The 17,345-nt window shown below is 41.3% G+C and overlaps 1 long non-coding RNA gene across 1 annotated transcript; it reads left to right on the top strand.

The window, feature by feature from the left end:
- The first annotated feature begins 1,349 nt into the window (after positions 1 to 1,349).
- On the top strand, positions 1,350 to 16,909 carry LOC109444393 (uncharacterized). The gene is made up of 5 exons (XR_002136851.3): positions 1,350 to 2,850; positions 3,528 to 3,620; positions 6,780 to 6,882; positions 15,752 to 15,839; positions 15,956 to 16,909. It is a non-coding gene; the product is annotated as an uncharacterized LOC109444393 (long non-coding RNA).
- Positions 16,910 to 17,345: the final 436 nt, after the last annotated feature.

The following is a 17,345-nucleotide window of genomic DNA, read 5'->3' on the forward strand; positions in this document are numbered from 1 at the left end:
AACACCCAAGACTGTGACAAACACATGGTAGGTGCCCTGTGGATATTTTAATAAATTCTCAAACATGAAGACCCATTTATCTATACTTTATAAAACCCTAGTGTCATGTGTGTATTCTTTCATTGGCTTCCTTTTCCTAGTTTCCTGTGTTATTGCCGCTTTTAAATTTTAAGTTTGTAAGTGCAGACGTAGAGTCTATTTTTTAGTTTAGACAGGTCTTCCCCTTTCTTCCAGATACATAAAATAATTCCCTGCAGCTTGTGAATACTCCTCTGGGGCCTGTGGGCCTTCATTAGAGTAGCTCTAACCAACTTGCCTAATAGGAACCACAGAATGTCACAGAGGTCCAGTTAGGTCTCTTTTTTTGACAGATGAGGAAACTGCAGCTTCAGAAAGATGCAATAGCTTGTCCTAGGATACTCAGATGGTAAGTGACAAAAACCAAACAAGGGCTGGACACCAGGCCTTGGTGTGCCTAGCATTTGAATTTTTGATGTACTTTGCAAGATTCAAGTGTTGTGCTCTGAATGTAGATTTGCAATTTATGGACGAGTAGGTGTGGGTGGGTCGTGGAGTAGAGGCAGCCCTGGGAGGCTGGGCGGTGACGACCTTTAGTGCCTCACATCTCCTGAATAGGAGTCCTTGTTTGCTGGTCCTCACAGACCTTTTCTTGCTCCTTCAGGGTACGTATCTGTCATTCCCTTAAAACAGTGACACTCATTATAGCTGGCAAACAAATGGCCAGGAACTAGGCAACTCCAATTATTGAACTCAGCATGTGAAATCATTTAATCAGAGCTCACAAGACTGAGGGGCAGTATTAAAAAGAAATAGGCACACTGTCTGGTCCCCAGAATGAACGCTTTTCAGGAGAGAAGAGAGCTTATATTATTTATTATGACAGGAAGAAGATATAGTGTAGTATTTCAGTGAGAAAAGGACTAGATGATAAGAACTTGGGAGACTAGGATTTCACTTGAACTCCATTCCTGATGTCTTTTTTCAGTTTAGTTTTAGAGCAATTATTTAATTGTTGTATAACTCCATTTCCTGGTAGTAACACAGAACCACTGCTATTTTGTATCTTTTAAGATCTCTTTTGCTACTGCCCTGGAACCTGGGGCAATATTTCTGTATCATCCTGCATTCATTTAAATGGTTGTATTTACACAAAGGCCAAAAGAACTTCATTTAAAGATGGTTGCAGATGTGAGATGTATGCCCTCGTGGTGGTTGCACTGTGCATACAGATTCATTTGAATGTGTGCATACACCTTCTAAGCCATAAGCATACGTTTAACAAGTAATTTTGTGTTCACTACCATTTGCCTTTTTTTTTTTTTTTTTTATGGTATAGGCAGCCTTTCGTCAATTGTGACACTGTAGGGAATGAAGAGGCATTGGGCTGGGCAGTGGACTAATTGGAAAATACACTGTAGACTGTTTCAGAGATGATAAAGGTGGCAACAGTCCTTCCTTCACATCCTTTCCAGCTTCTTTTGGTCACCACTTGAGAAGGAGCCTTCCAAGAGCTAAGTGCACCCAGGAGCAGGAAGCTGCAGGAGGACAGCCAGCCTTCTCACCAACCATCATTCTTTGCAACGGGCACGCACATGGGCTCCGCACACTCCCTTTCTTGTCTCTCCGGAGGAGTTGCTAAAACATATAACATCATTTGGAAAACACGAGCACTGTTTGGCCTCAAGAATCTTTCATATTCTTTTTTGAAGGGGAAAAAAACCCCAAATTGACACTTTCCTTCTGACAGACTTAAAGAAATAAATGCACAATAGTGGGAAATTTGATATGAGGTGTGACAATTAATTTCACAAACTTATTGCAATGATATTGCTAAACTTTTTTGATTTCAGAGGGATTATTCATTATGAATTTGTACCAACTGGACAGTTAACCAAGTTTACTATTTGGAAGTGCTGAAAAGGCTGCGTGAAAAAGTCAGACGACCTGAACTTTTCGCCAATTCATGGCTCTTGCATCACAACAATGCACCAGCTCACACAGCACTGTCTGTGATGGAGTTTTCTGCCAGTAAACAAATAACTGTATTGGAACACCCTCCCTACTCACCTGATCTGGCCCCCAATGACTTCTTTCTTTACCTGAAGATAAAGGAAATATTGAAAGGAAGACATTTTGATGACATTCAGGACACCAAGGGTATGATGGCCATTCCAGAAAAAGAGTTCCAAAATTGCTTTGCAGGGTGGACTAGGCGTTGGCGTCAGTGCATAGCTTCCCAAGGGGAGTACTTCAAAGGTGACCATAGTGATATTCAGCAATGAGGTATGTAGCACTTTTTCTAGGATGAGTTCGTGTACATAATTGTCAGACCTTATATTTCATACATATGGTAAATGACCATATGGAATATACTTTCCTCAAAACATACAGTCATGTGCTAAGATCTAATATCTCCATTATATAAAGGTAATTTTGCTTAAGTGCTACCCAGAAAGCCCCTTTTGTACTTTTTCTTTTCTCTTTCAGTCCTCTCAGTGATAGCTTTAAGAGGCTGCATACTAGCCACACATTGCATACACAGCCAAGGTTGGTAGTGTGCAGTATGGATGGTGCAGGAATTGTTGGGGAGTCCACACACTTTTATGGTTCATGCAGCCTTCAAGAAGCCTGGACTTTGAATCAGGTCTTTTAATTAGACTTGATAAGGATTTTAATATACGCTGTCTCTCCCTTTTCATTTGAGTTGAACTCTTTGGGGTCTGATGTCAGAGAAGGAAATAGGAGTCCTTTGCCCTGCACAAAACATCATATTCTCACTGTTTGGATAACGGGACCTGGAGGGAAAGGAGGTCTAACAGGAGGCCAAGGGTAAGTGACGAGCATTAATCATGTTAATTTGGTCAAACGGAATCACAGGGTCATTAAGTCACTTTTTTTTTTTTTTTTGCTCTCCACATAAGTTTATTGTTTTTCTGATTTTTTTTCTTTCTATTTGTCTCTTTTGTTTTTTAGTCTCTATTGCTTTTTTCCCCCCTTTGTTTCTCCCCCCAGAATGCCCCCCTCCCACATTTAAAAGACAGGTTTTGAGAACTCATTCCCAGGAGAAAAGTCATTCCCAGGAGAAAACATACTAAACCACAATTTGACTTTAGGCCTGATGTAGCTAACAAATGGTCTTTTTAAATATTCTGATCGGGGACTTGGAAAACAGAAGATTTAAGACTTCAGCCCAGAAGAGTATGATTAACTTTGCGTGGATATGGTAGTTCTGGCCACTATTTTAGATGTTCTAATTGGCAGTTTAAAAATAACAGAGTTGCAGCCCCCTCTTCTGCATTATTCCCTTTGTGCATTGTATTTAAGGAGTCTTAAGGTTTCTGGGGCGTGCCTGGGAACCACGAGTCCATGGGTGCTCCCCTACCATCTCCCAGGTCTGCCTGACTCTGCCCTGAAGTACCATGAGGGTAATAAAAACTTGTGTTTTCTTAGGAATGCTCACAGTCTCTGACTCACAGACGTATTCCCTTTCCTTCTTTAATAACTAGGTGCTTACGGGATGTGCTTCAATGATGATATTCAACTAAATCCCTTTCTGGGCACCTTAAGCTTCCAGCTGAAATGCATCATTTTCGTGCCAGGTAATAAGTACTTTAGGATGTCATCAAGAAAAGGAAAACACTGATTTCATAACCAATTATTTACCAAATTCTTTCCCATATTTGTGTGAGCCGGTGTCCATAAGCTGAAACAAATGTTTGTTCCTGGTCCACTGTTTCAATTGGCAGCAAGAAAACTTATCAGTGGAGATAACACACAATAGAGCTGAATTTTACCCTTTTGCATTTCCAAGGAGCTCTGAGTTCCGTCTGGTCAGGCATGAAGTTGCTCATCTTTACCTATTTTCAGTCTCTGGGTTTCCCTTCCTGGAAATACTTGCTGCATCACTGAGGGAGTGGGGAGCAGGATTAAAAAAAAAAAAAAAAGGAAAAAAAAAGATGCTCAGAGTGGGGGAGCTGCCCAGGCTACCCCGATTCCCTTACCCCAAGCAGAGGGCTTGGTGGGACCCTGGTGGGGGATTCTCAATTGGCAACCATGTTCCCTGGGAGACATAGTTTATCATCCCTGCTTTGAATTTTGTTCACGTGGAATCTTGCACTTTTCCAACCAATGAGGCCGCAAAATCATAAACTATATTAAGTCCATAAATCCCGGAGTGCCAAGTCTCTGGAATAGCAAGCACATGCTCTCTAACCTGTGGTGATAAATTTCCCTGCCCATTGACATCTCGGGGCTTCAGTGCACAGAGAACGTTGCTATTCTCAGGACACCCTCCCTGCTCTTTTCCCCAAGGGGCCTTGCATCCACTGCTTTCTTATATTTGAAACCTCTCTTAATGCACCAGTTTTTAAAAATGAGAAAAAAACAAAGTTGTCTTTTCCTGGCTGGGCGGATGCAGAAGGTGAAGCCTGCTGATATGAGGCTGGTCTTTCAGACCAAGATCTCCGATACACATTAGGAATATTAACTGGGGTACGTGTCCCCCTCCCCATTATTAAGTGTCTTCCCCACGCCTTCTCCCGTGGAGCCAGTTAGCAGGGTAATTATTCACATAAAAGCAGAACCCAGTATGTCTCCCACTTTTCTGAGGAGTCATAGTAACAGAGAGCCTTGGTGCCCCCTGAAGGGGTGTGGAACAAGCATGTGCTGCCCTTTCACAGGCCAACCCTCAAGCATCTCAGGCATTTGCAGTCACCTGGGGGACCTGACAAACACTCCTGAAGAAATGAGATGATTTGCACTCTAAGAGGCAGTGATGCCTTTTCTCAACACGAGAAACGGTGAAGCACACACTCAAACGGTCCGCACGGTGGGGGTGGATGAGTGTGGTAGAGAGGAATCATTCTGTAAGTTACTTGGGAGAGGTACTGGTCCTTTTTTATGATACACCCAGAATAAGGCTCGGGGACACCAGTGTTCCTGCATCCCTGAAGCTCAAACGTGCAGTCACGACCATTTTCTGATGGGTTCATGGACTTGAGCTGTCTTTCCCAGTTCCTTATTTAATTACATAGTACTGTCTTCCTTTTTGCTTTGCAAAGCATCCTCTTCTAATCCTCTTTCGCCTTTACATCATGCGAAAAGGCCTTCTGCATACTTGCAGGTGTTAGGTTGTGAGCCACGTCCCTCTACTTTTTATGTGTATTTACTTTTCTTAATTAATAAATTTTATTTTTTAGAGCAGCTTTAGGCGTACAGAAAAGTGAGCAGAAAGTACAGAGAGTTTCCATGTCTCTCTTACTTCCCACAGTTTCCCCTGTTACTAAACTCCTTTCCTTTTTATTAACATGGACGGCAGTGCCAGACGACGACAATTTTTGAGAGGACAAGGGACTTTCACCGACAGTATTTCATTGAACAGAGACTGTTTCGGAAACAAGCTTACCTCCAGGGCATGAGTGTAGTTAGTGACAGGGGTGGAGGCAACTGAGAAAAAACCCCAGCTCTAGTTGATATATTACGAAATTAATTTCTCCTTTTACTTTTTTAATGTGGCTACAAGAAGCTCTAAAATTGCAAGAAATATATATATGCACATACACTTATAAACATTTTTTTGGACAGAGCTGCTTTACAATAGCTCCAGGCTGAGCCAAGTGCTTCCTTTGTATGCTCCCACAGTCCCTTATTCACACCGAAACATTTGCATTGTAGCGTAATTATCAATTTGCATGTTTACCTTTCCTACCACATGGTGAGTTCTTAAAGGGCAGGGACTATGCCTTATTAATCATTGTATCCCTTGTGTTCATATCGTGCCTGGAATGTTATACTAACAATCATTATCATAATCATAACACTTATTTAGTGCTCACTACATGCCAGGCTCTGTTCCAAGTGCTTTATATATTAACTCACTTAATCCTTACAACACTCTATCGCTGTGTGAATTTAGGCAAGTTATTTTAACATTTTGTGCCTCAGTTTCCTCATCCATGATATGGGGCTAATAATACTACCTACCTCATAGCTATTCATAATATGAGGATTAAGTAGTTATTTTATATATAAAAACATATGTTCATACATTTGTATCCATATTATATATACATTATTATATGCATATTATAGATGTGTAATACATTTGTATGAATACATACAATATTTGTACAAAATCTTAGAGTGGCACCTGTACATTCTAAGCACTATAAAAGTATTTGTCAAATAAATAAACAACCTTTTGAGATAGGTACTCCTTTTTTCTCCATTTGAACGATGCCAAAACTGGCATAAGGGGGTTAAACAACTTGCCCAAGTGTATATAGCTCATTAGTTTCAGAGATGGGGTCAGAACCCAAGCTGCCTACACCCTTTAAACATTATGTTGTATTGGTGCTTGACAAATATTTGAAATGAATGCGTGGAAATATCGGTGAATTGATGAAAGCACCACAAAGTGACTTATGCAACATTACACAGCCAGTTGGAAGAAGAGTTGGTCTAAAATTCAAACTCCTAAAATTGAAGATTTAAGAGGAGGACAGGGGGTGGTGAGGAGTCTATAGGTTATGCATAGAGATTAATGAAACTCAGTTTAATAAGGCCATTATCTCTCTAAGAGTTCCTGAGATTAGTTGTACCAAGGGGGAGAATGGGAACATTGATGGGGGAGAGAGAAGGAGAAGGCGGGCATGCCAGGGTGGGAAGCATCAGTGGTAGTCTTTGTTCGGCTGCAGGGGGAGCTGGCGGGTTTGACTTCCGGCAAAATTAAGTTGGAGTTTTCTTTTGCTTAAAATCAGGCCTGCTGAGAGAACAGACTAGAATTGGCCGTGACCTGGAAATGTGAAGCCCTGCCTAGCATATGCTCTGAGCCAGCTGGAAGAGTACAGGCTGCAGAAGAGGGTAAGAGGGATTGCTGCTCCTATTTCCAGGCCTCAAGCATCCCGCCTACTTTGCGCTTAAAATGATTCAATCCCTGTAGCTCAGGCACAGTTGATCACGGCCAAGTGTACATGTTAACAATCATGATTTCAAAAAGGAAAACTCATTTTAGACCACGACTGCAAAGCCAGGAGTCAACATAGTCACCTCGAGGAGTTAATCAGAGCCCCTAATAAATTGCTCTTCTAGCACATGGTGTCAGGGTCTTCTCCAGACGCAGCTGGGTCTGTCCTGGAGAACTGCCAGGCTTGGCGCATCCCCACCGGCAATCTCTCTGATTCCATCTCAGGCTATTATGAAGTCGAGGTCACTCTGCAAGGCAGTTGCCTGTACATTTCAAGCTCCCAGCCTGAAGGTGCACAAGTGGTATGTGAATGTCTCCAGCCACATTTCCCTGCCACAGGAGGTGAGGGAATCAAAGGCAGGGGGTTGGTCTTTAAAAGGCCTAGAGAAATTCATGACTCAATTTAAAACCACTTGTAATTTATCAAAGCAAAGGAAATGGAATCACAAGCTTCAGGGCAGGAGCAGACTTTCTGTAAGAGTGAACGAAGAGCCTGTTGTTCTATCCAGTCTCCCGCAGCAGCAGAATCTTCCCCCAAATCCCACAAATTTGGCAACAACGCAATCCCTTTCTGACATGACCGTTGGTTAAAGAGAATTTATAAATATCAAGACTGCCTTTCTAATCCTTGACTAATTGGAGAGGCCTAGAGCCTGTTGGGAGGGCTCAGTGACAACATGTAGCAGTAGAAATACAGAGCCCAGGACGACTTAAACCTGTGGGTTTCATCTCTAACTTAACCATTTAACCATTTGCCTTACTTTGCCAAGACAACTCACTGTACTTCATGAGAGGAGCAAAAAAGATCCCTCAGTCAAATGTTTGCTAGTTCTTTAATGGTGTTCAGGAGTCCAACGTGCAAGTCACACATGCAAGTACACTGAAGCAGGTTGTTGGTTTCTCTACATATAATCTGGGCTCTGGGAGATAGATGTTGCACATTTTTAATTAGGTGGTGCTTACAGCTGCTAGGAACAAAGACGTGACAAAAGTGGCTTATATATACAGGGTTTAGTTCTCTGACATATTGAGAGGTCTGGAGGTAAATGGAGACTGTCCTTAGTTTAGTGGCACAAAGATGTCAGAGCTGGGGTCTCTGTGATTCACTTGGCTGCTGGAGCTCTAGCCATCACATCTGAACTTCGGGTACCAGAAAGGGCAGAGGTGGGGGGCAGGGGCAGGAAGGATGCTTTACTGAAAGCCTAAACCAATGACTACTGCTAACATCACACCTAAATGTAAAGGAGACTGGAAATTTTAAGGCCTTTTTTTCCCCTGCTAGGTAATTTTTTGTCTCTAATAACATAGCCAAAAGAGGGGCAGGATAGATATTGGGTAGGAAACTAGCAGTTTCTCAATTCACGACCAACAGTTGAGTAGTGTGGGAAGATAGGAACCCATCCTCAAGGTTTGTGTAAATAGAACTTGCGTGCAGTCTGATCAAACTTTTCTCAGTTTATGTGTTTATTTCTTACTCCTCTTCTCTTTCTCTCTTTAGATTATTTATCTGTAAAGCCCTTTTGCTCTCCTTAAGGTCAGGGGTCATTTCTTATTTGCTCACTGATAAGCAAAGCTCTTGGTCCATATGATGCTAAAAAAGATATTTATTGAACTGAATTGTTTGATGCATAGGGACAGGATTGGATACTGGGCAGTAGAAATACTTACACAATACTATATGAAATATCCACTGATATTTTCTATAGTTTTAGGCTGAGAAAGAAATTTCTAGGGAGATATGTCTTCTCTTTTGTTTGTTTAAGGAGTATAGATTTTATTTTTGGAGATGAAAAAAGCCTTTAGAGGATTTTATTTTTTTCCCAACTTTGAGAAATAATTCATGAATATAATTGTATGTATTTACAGTAGACAATGTGATAATCGGCATACGTATACGTTGTGGAATGATTACCAAGATCAAGATAAATATCCATCACCTCACATACGTAGTTAACTCTTTCATGTGGTAAGAACGCTTAAGTACCACTATCAGCTACTTTCCAGTACACAATGCCACACGTATTATTAACTACAGTATAGTCACCATGCTGCACGTTAAATTCTAAGAACTTTTTCTTTATATAACAGGAAGTTTGTACCCTTTGACACATCTCTCCCCATTTTTCCTTCCCCTCAGCCCCTGGCAAATGCCATGCTATTCTGTTTCTATGAAATCAGCCTTTATTTTATTCTTTTTATTTTTAAGATTCTACATAGAAGTGATACCATACAGTATTGTCTTTCTTTGTCTGGCTTATTTCACTTAGCACAATGCCTTCAAGGTCCGTCCATGTTGTCACGAAGGACAGGATTTCCTTCATTTTATGGCTGAATAATATTCCATTGTGTATATGTACCACATTTTCTTTATTCATTCATCCATCAAAGGACATTTAGGTTGTTTCCACATCGTGGCTATTGTGCATAACGCCACAATGAACATGGAGATTCAGATAACTCTTCAAGATACTGATTTCATTTCCTTCAGGAGGGTGATTGCGTGATCATATGATAGTTGTATTTTTAAATTTTTGAGGACCTGCCATACTGTTTTCAATAATGGCTGTGCCAAGGAGGTATGTCTTCTTGAATACTTCTGCAAGATGTATTACCCATAGGATTGTGCTTAAATGAGGGAATAAAACGCAAATTTCATAAGCATTCTTTCACACTCCTAAGTGTCTCTTATTCTATAAAACTTCTCCTTTTCTCTTTTTCTAAAAAGAGATTATTCTGTCAGTCAGCAGTAGCAACTACAATGTACCATGCAAGTCAAGGAGAAGAGCTAGTGATTCCTGATCTTAGCTGCAAACCAGAATCACCTAGGCAACTGGTTTAAAATACAGATTCCCAGTGGTCCGTCCCACACATCCTGATTCAGTAAATCCGGGATGGTGTTCCAGAGTCTATACCTTTATAAAGTGCTCCAGATAATTGTGATGTGCCTCCAGGCAGAACTTCCTGAGGCAGAGTTCTCCCTTCTTTGTACCACTGACCCAGCTTCCCTGTAGAGCATTCATAGGGTGCAATGGGAGCTTGCTCATATGCCTCATTCCACCAAACCCTGAGGGTGGGCACTACGCATTTTCTTATTCCTGTCTGGAACCCAGTGTCCGAGGGCCTGGTACATAGTAGTAGGTGCTCCACAACTATTTGTTACACTGTTTAAATAAACTGAATATATAATTATCTACCTCTACATAGTGCTTCTGAGAACACTAGCACAAAGAAGCCTGTCTTATCTAGAGAGCAACTGTCTTAACTTAGAATTCAGAGACAGACACTATAGAAGTGACCAAAAACGGGTATCTAAGGAACTTGGGGATGAGTCCCCTCGACAGGTCTGAGATTCCTGAACAGAACTTTTATTTATTTTTTAAAACAAAATATATACAATTATGTGTGATGCCAGTGTCCTATGGTGATTATAAAGTTTATTTTAAATAATTCATATAAAGTGCTTAGCACAGTGCCAAGAACAAAATGATCTAACTATAAATGTTAGATGAGGATGATGACGACAACTATAATTACAAGAGAAACTCTTATTAAAGGAAACTTAGAAAGTATAGAAAAATATAAGGAAGAAACCAAAAATGTACCCTTAATCTTGCCAGCAGAATCAATAATCTTGTAGTATAATTTCTTTCAGTTTTTCCCAAGCATCTCTGTTAACATGTACTTTTAAAATATACAAAGTAAATATTAAAAAGTGTACATTGTATGGTTTTGAATGGCCAACAAGCCCATGAATAGAAGCCCAACATCTCTAATCATTAGGGAAAGTCAGATCAAAACCACAATGAGATACCACCTTACACACCCATTAGGATGGCTACCTAAAAACCAGAAAATCACAAGTGTTGGTGAAGATGTGGAGAAATGTGAAGACTTATGCATTGTTGGTGAAAATGTAAAATAGTACAGTCACTGTGGAAAACAGTATGGAGGTTCCTCAAAAAATTAAAAATAGAATGACTGTATGACCCAGCAATTCCACTTCTGGGTGTATGCCCAAAATAATTGAAAACAGGGTCTCAAAAGGATATTTGTGCACTCTATGCACTGTCCCTTCAAATTCATATGTTGAAGCCCTAACCCCCAATATGATGGTATTTGGAGATGGGGCCTCTGGGAGGTGATTAGGTTTAGGCGAGGTCATGAATGTGGGGTCCACACTATCACACTGTGAGATTAGTGCTCTCATAAGAAGAGACACCATAGAGTTTGCCTACATTCTCTCTGTCTGTCTCTCTCTCTGTCTGTCTCTCTCTCTCTCTCTCTCTCTGTCTCTCTCTCTCTCTCTGTCTCTCTCTCTCTCTTCTCTCTCTCTCTTTCTCTTTCTTTCCACTTCCCCTCCACCAACTCATGTGAGAACACAGCAAAAAAACAAACAAGCAAACAAACAAAAACCAAACAAACGAAAAAAAACAGAACCTGATCAGGTTGATCTGATCTTGGACTTCCAGTCACTAGAACTGTGAGAAAATAAATTTCTATTGTTTAACTCACCCAGTCTATGGTATTTTGTTATGTCAGCCCAAGCTAAATAAGCCATAAACCCATGTTTATAGCAGCATAAGCAACCCATATGTCCACTGACAGATGAATGGAGAAGCAAAATGTGGTGTCTACATACAATGGAATACTATTCAGCTTTAAAAAGGAAGGGAATTCTGACACATACTACAACATGGCTGAACTTTGGGGACATTATGCTAAGTGAAATAAGCCAGTCATAAAAAGACAGGTACTTTATGATTCCACTTACATGTGGTAATTAGAGTAATCAAAACCACAAAGAGAGAAAGTAAAATGGTAGTTGCCAGAGGTTTGGGGAAGGAGGGAATCGGGAGTTATTGTTCAATGGGTACAGAGTTACAGTTTTGCAAGATGAAAAGAGTTTTGGAGTTAGATGGTGGTGATAGTTACACAACAATATGAATGTACTTAACACAACTGAACTGTACACTTAAAAATGGTTAAGATGGTAAATTTTATGCCATGTGTATTTTACCAAAATAAGAAAATTTAAAGAGGTGTGTGTCTTAAAATATTTTACTTAAACATATTAAATGTTTTAATATATAAATAATATAGTATAAATACAGAGGGTGCCAAAAACGTACACATTTTAAGAAAGGAAAAAAGCTGTATTAAAACTGTAATACATAATATATACCGATAACAAAAGATGAATACATGTCATGTGTATACATTTTCTTTTGGCACCCCCAGTATATCTTATATTATACACAATATAAATTATGTATATTTAGAAATCAGTATATCCAGCTGTGTCCCAAGCAGCACTGTTGCTTGGAATGGCTCCTTATGCCTCTCCATTTCACTGGCTTCATCGGTCTGGGGTCCAGTGGCCGTGGCTTCCTCTTCCACTGTGTAGAAATCACTGCCCAACACTCGGCATGGGTCAGCCTGGGAGGTAAACCCAAAGTGTTCTCACAGTGAAGGTAATTAGTGTGACAACAACCTGGTCCTGTCGTGGGGCTCTGCTGAACTCTGGGTCACTAGATTGCCCACAAGGGGAAGGAACTGTTTTGCCCTCAAGCTGGGACCATATTCATTACCAGCCCTCCCTTCTGTTGCCTATCGGAAAGATGACATGTGGCCGTCTCTTAGTGGCCACACGGTGAGCCTCACCTCACAATGGGCACTTGGGCTGGAGCTATGCTGGGCTTTTGAAAGTGACATTGCTGTTTCCGACAAGTTGAAACAGATGAATGATTTCCAGCGGAAGGTAAAAATGTACATTTCAGTGATCAGCAAGTTTTAGTGCATTTAAGAAACTGGCCGGAGATGCTCAGCCCTCATCCACTGGTTTTGTTAGTGAATTTGGCAGAAAGGAGTTGCATTCCTAGGCAAAGTATTGGAACAAAAAGGACCTGTTTTCCTATGTAATGAATTGCTGTGAACGTATTCAAAATGGGACTTGAAAAGCCTCTTGCCAGAGAGCAGCTCAATTCTCTGAGTCATGAATTAGATAATGGGCTTTTATAAACCCACAGAGGAAAACCCTCTGAGGATTTATGTGGGTGAGGAGAGAATGTCTGTCCAGAGCTGCCACCTTCTCCCAAGTGCTGGCTCACAATCCAGAGGCCCAGGGATCTTGCATACAAATGTCAAGGCCAACTGGACCATCAGCTAGGGTGTCATCTGCAGTGCTGACTCGAGCACTGGCCCAGGCTTGCAGCTGCAGAGCTCTCCAGAAAATGACAGAGTGCTCCCCCTGCCCTGCTTCAGGAAAGAAAGTCACCTCGGGAAGAATGGTCAGGAGGACCACAAAGACCTCCTTCCCTGGACATCACCTTCCTAAAGATGTGGCCCAGCCCCCAGACCCCAACCCTCTGATAAGAAAACCCGAGCCTCCCAGGAGACTAAGCCTTATAGCCCCTAGGTGTGTAAGGAGGGAGTATTTGAAGATGACTCCATAGAAATGAAGCTCCACGTAATAGGAAGAGCGTCCCTCTCACAAATAGAGCTCCAAGAAGGAAGGAGGCAGTGAGCAATCAAGAACTCTCAGAACGACAATAGAACCTTTTTATGTCCTCTAACCAAGTTTTCCTGAAGGTCAAGGGCACTCATGGACATATGGAGTTATTCAATGCATTGAGTTGTGTTTTTTGTTTGTTTGTTTGTTTTTGTTGTTTTGGTTTATTTTCCCCTAAATATTCTCTGGTGCCAGGGATACAAATCCTATTTCCACCCCCACAGGGAACCTCGCTTTATTTAACTTTGATTACCTCTCAGGTTAGCTGCAGGCTTTGATCCGACTATAGCTCAGATTCAACTGTGCCTCATTTCTACTGCCCACTCTGGCTGTGTGTGCCCTCAGACCAGCAGCTTGGAGCTCTGGCCTGGATCCCAATAATCACTTGGGCATGAGGACAGCCTGGATGTGACATCTGCCGGCCCAAAGATGGCCAAGATAATCTGGCAACACCTACTTTTTCTGGTTCCCAAGAGGCTCCAAAAACTAGTTAGCAATGACTAGTGATCATAGAAACATGAAGGATTTGCTCTGCAAGCTAAGTTTACAGGCTGTTTGAGAGGGAAGTAAGGGGCAAGAGAATTTTCCTTATTTTGGAGCCAGAAGGATACAATGGATGAGAATGTACTAAAGAATTGCACCAAGCCACGCCATTATAAAAGTATTAAAATTTCCTTCCTAGATAGTGCTGGGCCTGGAGAGGTCATTATTCTGGGAGTGAAACTTACCATGTTTCTACTTCCAACAGCTCTTGCCATTCTGTCTCCAATTACTCCAAAGTTCAATACAATATAGACCCAGGAACTCACATCACTTCCTGGGAGCTAGAAAGGCAGACTGATATTAACAAGAGTTTTGGTGGATCCTGGAGCTGGTTGGCTAGTTTGGTTAGAACAGCACAGCAAGCAGAGCAAATTCACATCACCAGATGACCCAGCCAGCATTCTTTCCATCTGTGGCTACACTCGTCACCCCTGTTTTTATGTATGGTCACATCAGGATGATAAATGTGTGTTATGTCATTCCTCCTTTAATTCAATAAGTCTGTATTGCGTACAATGCCCAGTATTGTAGAAGGCGCTTCAAGACATAAAAATAAGTGTAAGTTTATAAACTTATTGAGGATTGCCTCCAATTTGTCTTTTCATTGTAAGTCTCTCTCAGCTGTCTTTAATCTGAAATCTCAGCCCTAAGTGTCTCAGCCATTGTGATCCAAGTCAGCAAGATATTAGCAGTTATACACCCTCCCGTCATCGCCATTTGGGATTCATCTGGCAATTGCGTGTCCCAGATCAAAGCCATCACCCCTGGTCTTCATGACTGAGCTATTATTGCCTTTGTTTCTTGATTTATACCCGAAGTTCCCTGCTGGGTGTGCAATTTTTCTTTAAATATTAAACCACTTCTGTGAGGTTTGGAGACTTCACCTCACTTTTGCTAGGACCTATTCTTGAGGAAAGAACACTGGTCTCTCAGTAATCACTGCTGCTGAGAGGAGCCTGGTCCCACATTTGGGACATTGACATGGTCACCCCTTGATTTACATAATGTCTGCTGCCTATGCCACTTGCCACATCCGGAGCACTTGGCTATTGATGCCATTGAGTCAAGGCTGAGAGCACCATTTTCATTTGGATGACTGGCCAACTGTCGTTCTCAGTCCACTCTTGCTTCTATCATGACCTGCCCTCCTCTCCCTGCTTGGCTCACACTGAGATCCCTGCATGAATGGGAGCTGAAACTCCTGAAATATAAAAACCCATGATAGACACCCTTTAGGCTAGTTGTCAGTACTATTTCTTTCCCATATGGATGGCACCCAGTATCATGGTCTCTCAACGCACTTTCTACCTCATTATCCACCAGAGCTTTAAAACCCAACCATCCCATCTGTATAAAGCAAAAAAAAAAAAAAAAAATTTTTTTAATCCTCATTTCTACACAACTTTGGTCTTCTCAATCATGTACCTCTAGGTTGAACAGCCAGAAGAAGTTTAGAAAAGAGGTTAAAAGAGTGAGAAACCTATGTAAACAATAAGTGTTAGCTCTACTACAAGTTAGAGCTGCAAGCAGTAAAATACAGTAAGATGAAAAGGATGAGACATAAAAAGTAACCAAAGATGTTGAAATTAACGCATTATTTGTCCTTCTTATTTTTAAATGTCTTGAATTGCCCTGTAGTAGATGCCTGTTGTCTTCTTGCTAAGTACACTCTTTCTGGTGATAACATCCCTCTCTTTTTTCCGTTCTCTTCTCAGGCAGGACCCCTGGCTACAAGGACAACATGTGGACCAGGCCTTGCTAATCAGAACACTCTACTCCCCCAGACATGGGATTAGTTCAGGGGTGAGCACATGTCTTAAGCCAGACAAATCAAACACAGCCCATTTTGGGGTAGTGGTGTTAACATTAAAGACTGTGGGAACCTTTAATTGCTGAGAACCATTTTGTTCACCATGCAGAGAAATCCTTTTACCACAGAGGAAAGCAAGGCCTTAGAATACAATGAAATAGATTTCTGATGACAGCACTTGACCCAACCATGCCTGAAGCCAGCAGATCTATGATCCATAAACCATTCAGTAACCCAAACAAGTAAGTGATGCTTTTGTTAAGTTAGCTTAAATTAAATTTCTCTCATTTTGAATTAAAACATCTTGGCAAGAATTTGTCTTATCTTTTAGATGATGAGGATTTAGCCTGGGATGCAGAGAAAATCATGAGGATATCAATGGTTGGTGTCAGTATATTCAATAAATGGAGAACACACTTGTAGTGAGTTACAAGGAAATTTCATAGCAATTAATGGAACCTAGCTTTTAAAAGTACTTCTTCTCTTTCTAGAGAGTTTGACATTTGAAAATAAATGATTTATTTTACTGTAGAGTCCCAGATAGTTATGACATGAAAACCACAGTTTTCAAACATGCTGGCTGAAGTCATTGAAAAATCGCGGCATGATCAACCAAACTTGAGGGAAACCCAACTGTTTTCAAGCATTTGGAACTAGAGTGGAACGAATCAAAGGACAAATCTCTCTGCCCTTCTACTCTGTCATGAAAATACGAAGTGCTGAGGCTTGTCATCCAAATGAACGTGTCATGATACATCATTTATTTTACCAATGGAATCGTTTGCAGGCACTGTAAATTGGTTACATAGAACAGAAAAATCAAAAGTAGCAGTGGCTTGAACAGGACAGGAGCTTATGTCCATCTCAAATGAAAGAAATCTGAAAGCAGCCAGATCAGAGCTGCTCTGGGGGCCCCACTAAGTCATCAGAGGCTTGGGCCCTTCCCAGCTCTCTGCTGTGTCCTCCCTCATGTTCTGGGATGGCTTCTGGAGCTCCAGCCATCGTATCCTTGCTCCAGACAGCCTCATGAATGTAGGGACAAAGGACATACCCCTTCCTTTAAGGAGACTGCCCAGAAGTCACATGGAGCTCTGTGCTAAAAAGTGGTCACATGGTCCCTTGTCACTACTTTTATGACTTGGTGACAAGTCTTTAATTGGGTGGCAATACGCCCAGCTAAAGAGCAGGGATTATATTACTAAGAAAGGAGGGAGAATGGATATTTTGGGGGTAGATGGGGAGCAGTGCAAACTAAGTTAAGGCAGGAATTCAGGGATCCTGAATCTTTCAAGGCTGAAAGATATCAGTGCTTCTTAAACTCAATATGTCTGAAGGGAAGGTACTGAATTGTTCATGATGATCGATACTTGGGTTCTTACTTCTTTGAAAAACATGTTGCAGCTTTCTCTGCCTTGTCTTTCATAAACATCAAGTCCCAAAAATGCACACATGAAAACTACCGTGTTTCCCCGAAAATAAGACCTAGCTGGACAATCGGC

This window comes from Rhinolophus sinicus, chromosome 3 (assembly GCF_057876585.1).
Source record: "Rhinolophus sinicus isolate RSI-liver-muscle chromosome 3, RSI-T2T, whole genome shotgun sequence".
NCBI classification, from domain to species: domain Eukaryota; kingdom Metazoa; phylum Chordata; class Mammalia; order Chiroptera; family Rhinolophidae; genus Rhinolophus; species Rhinolophus sinicus.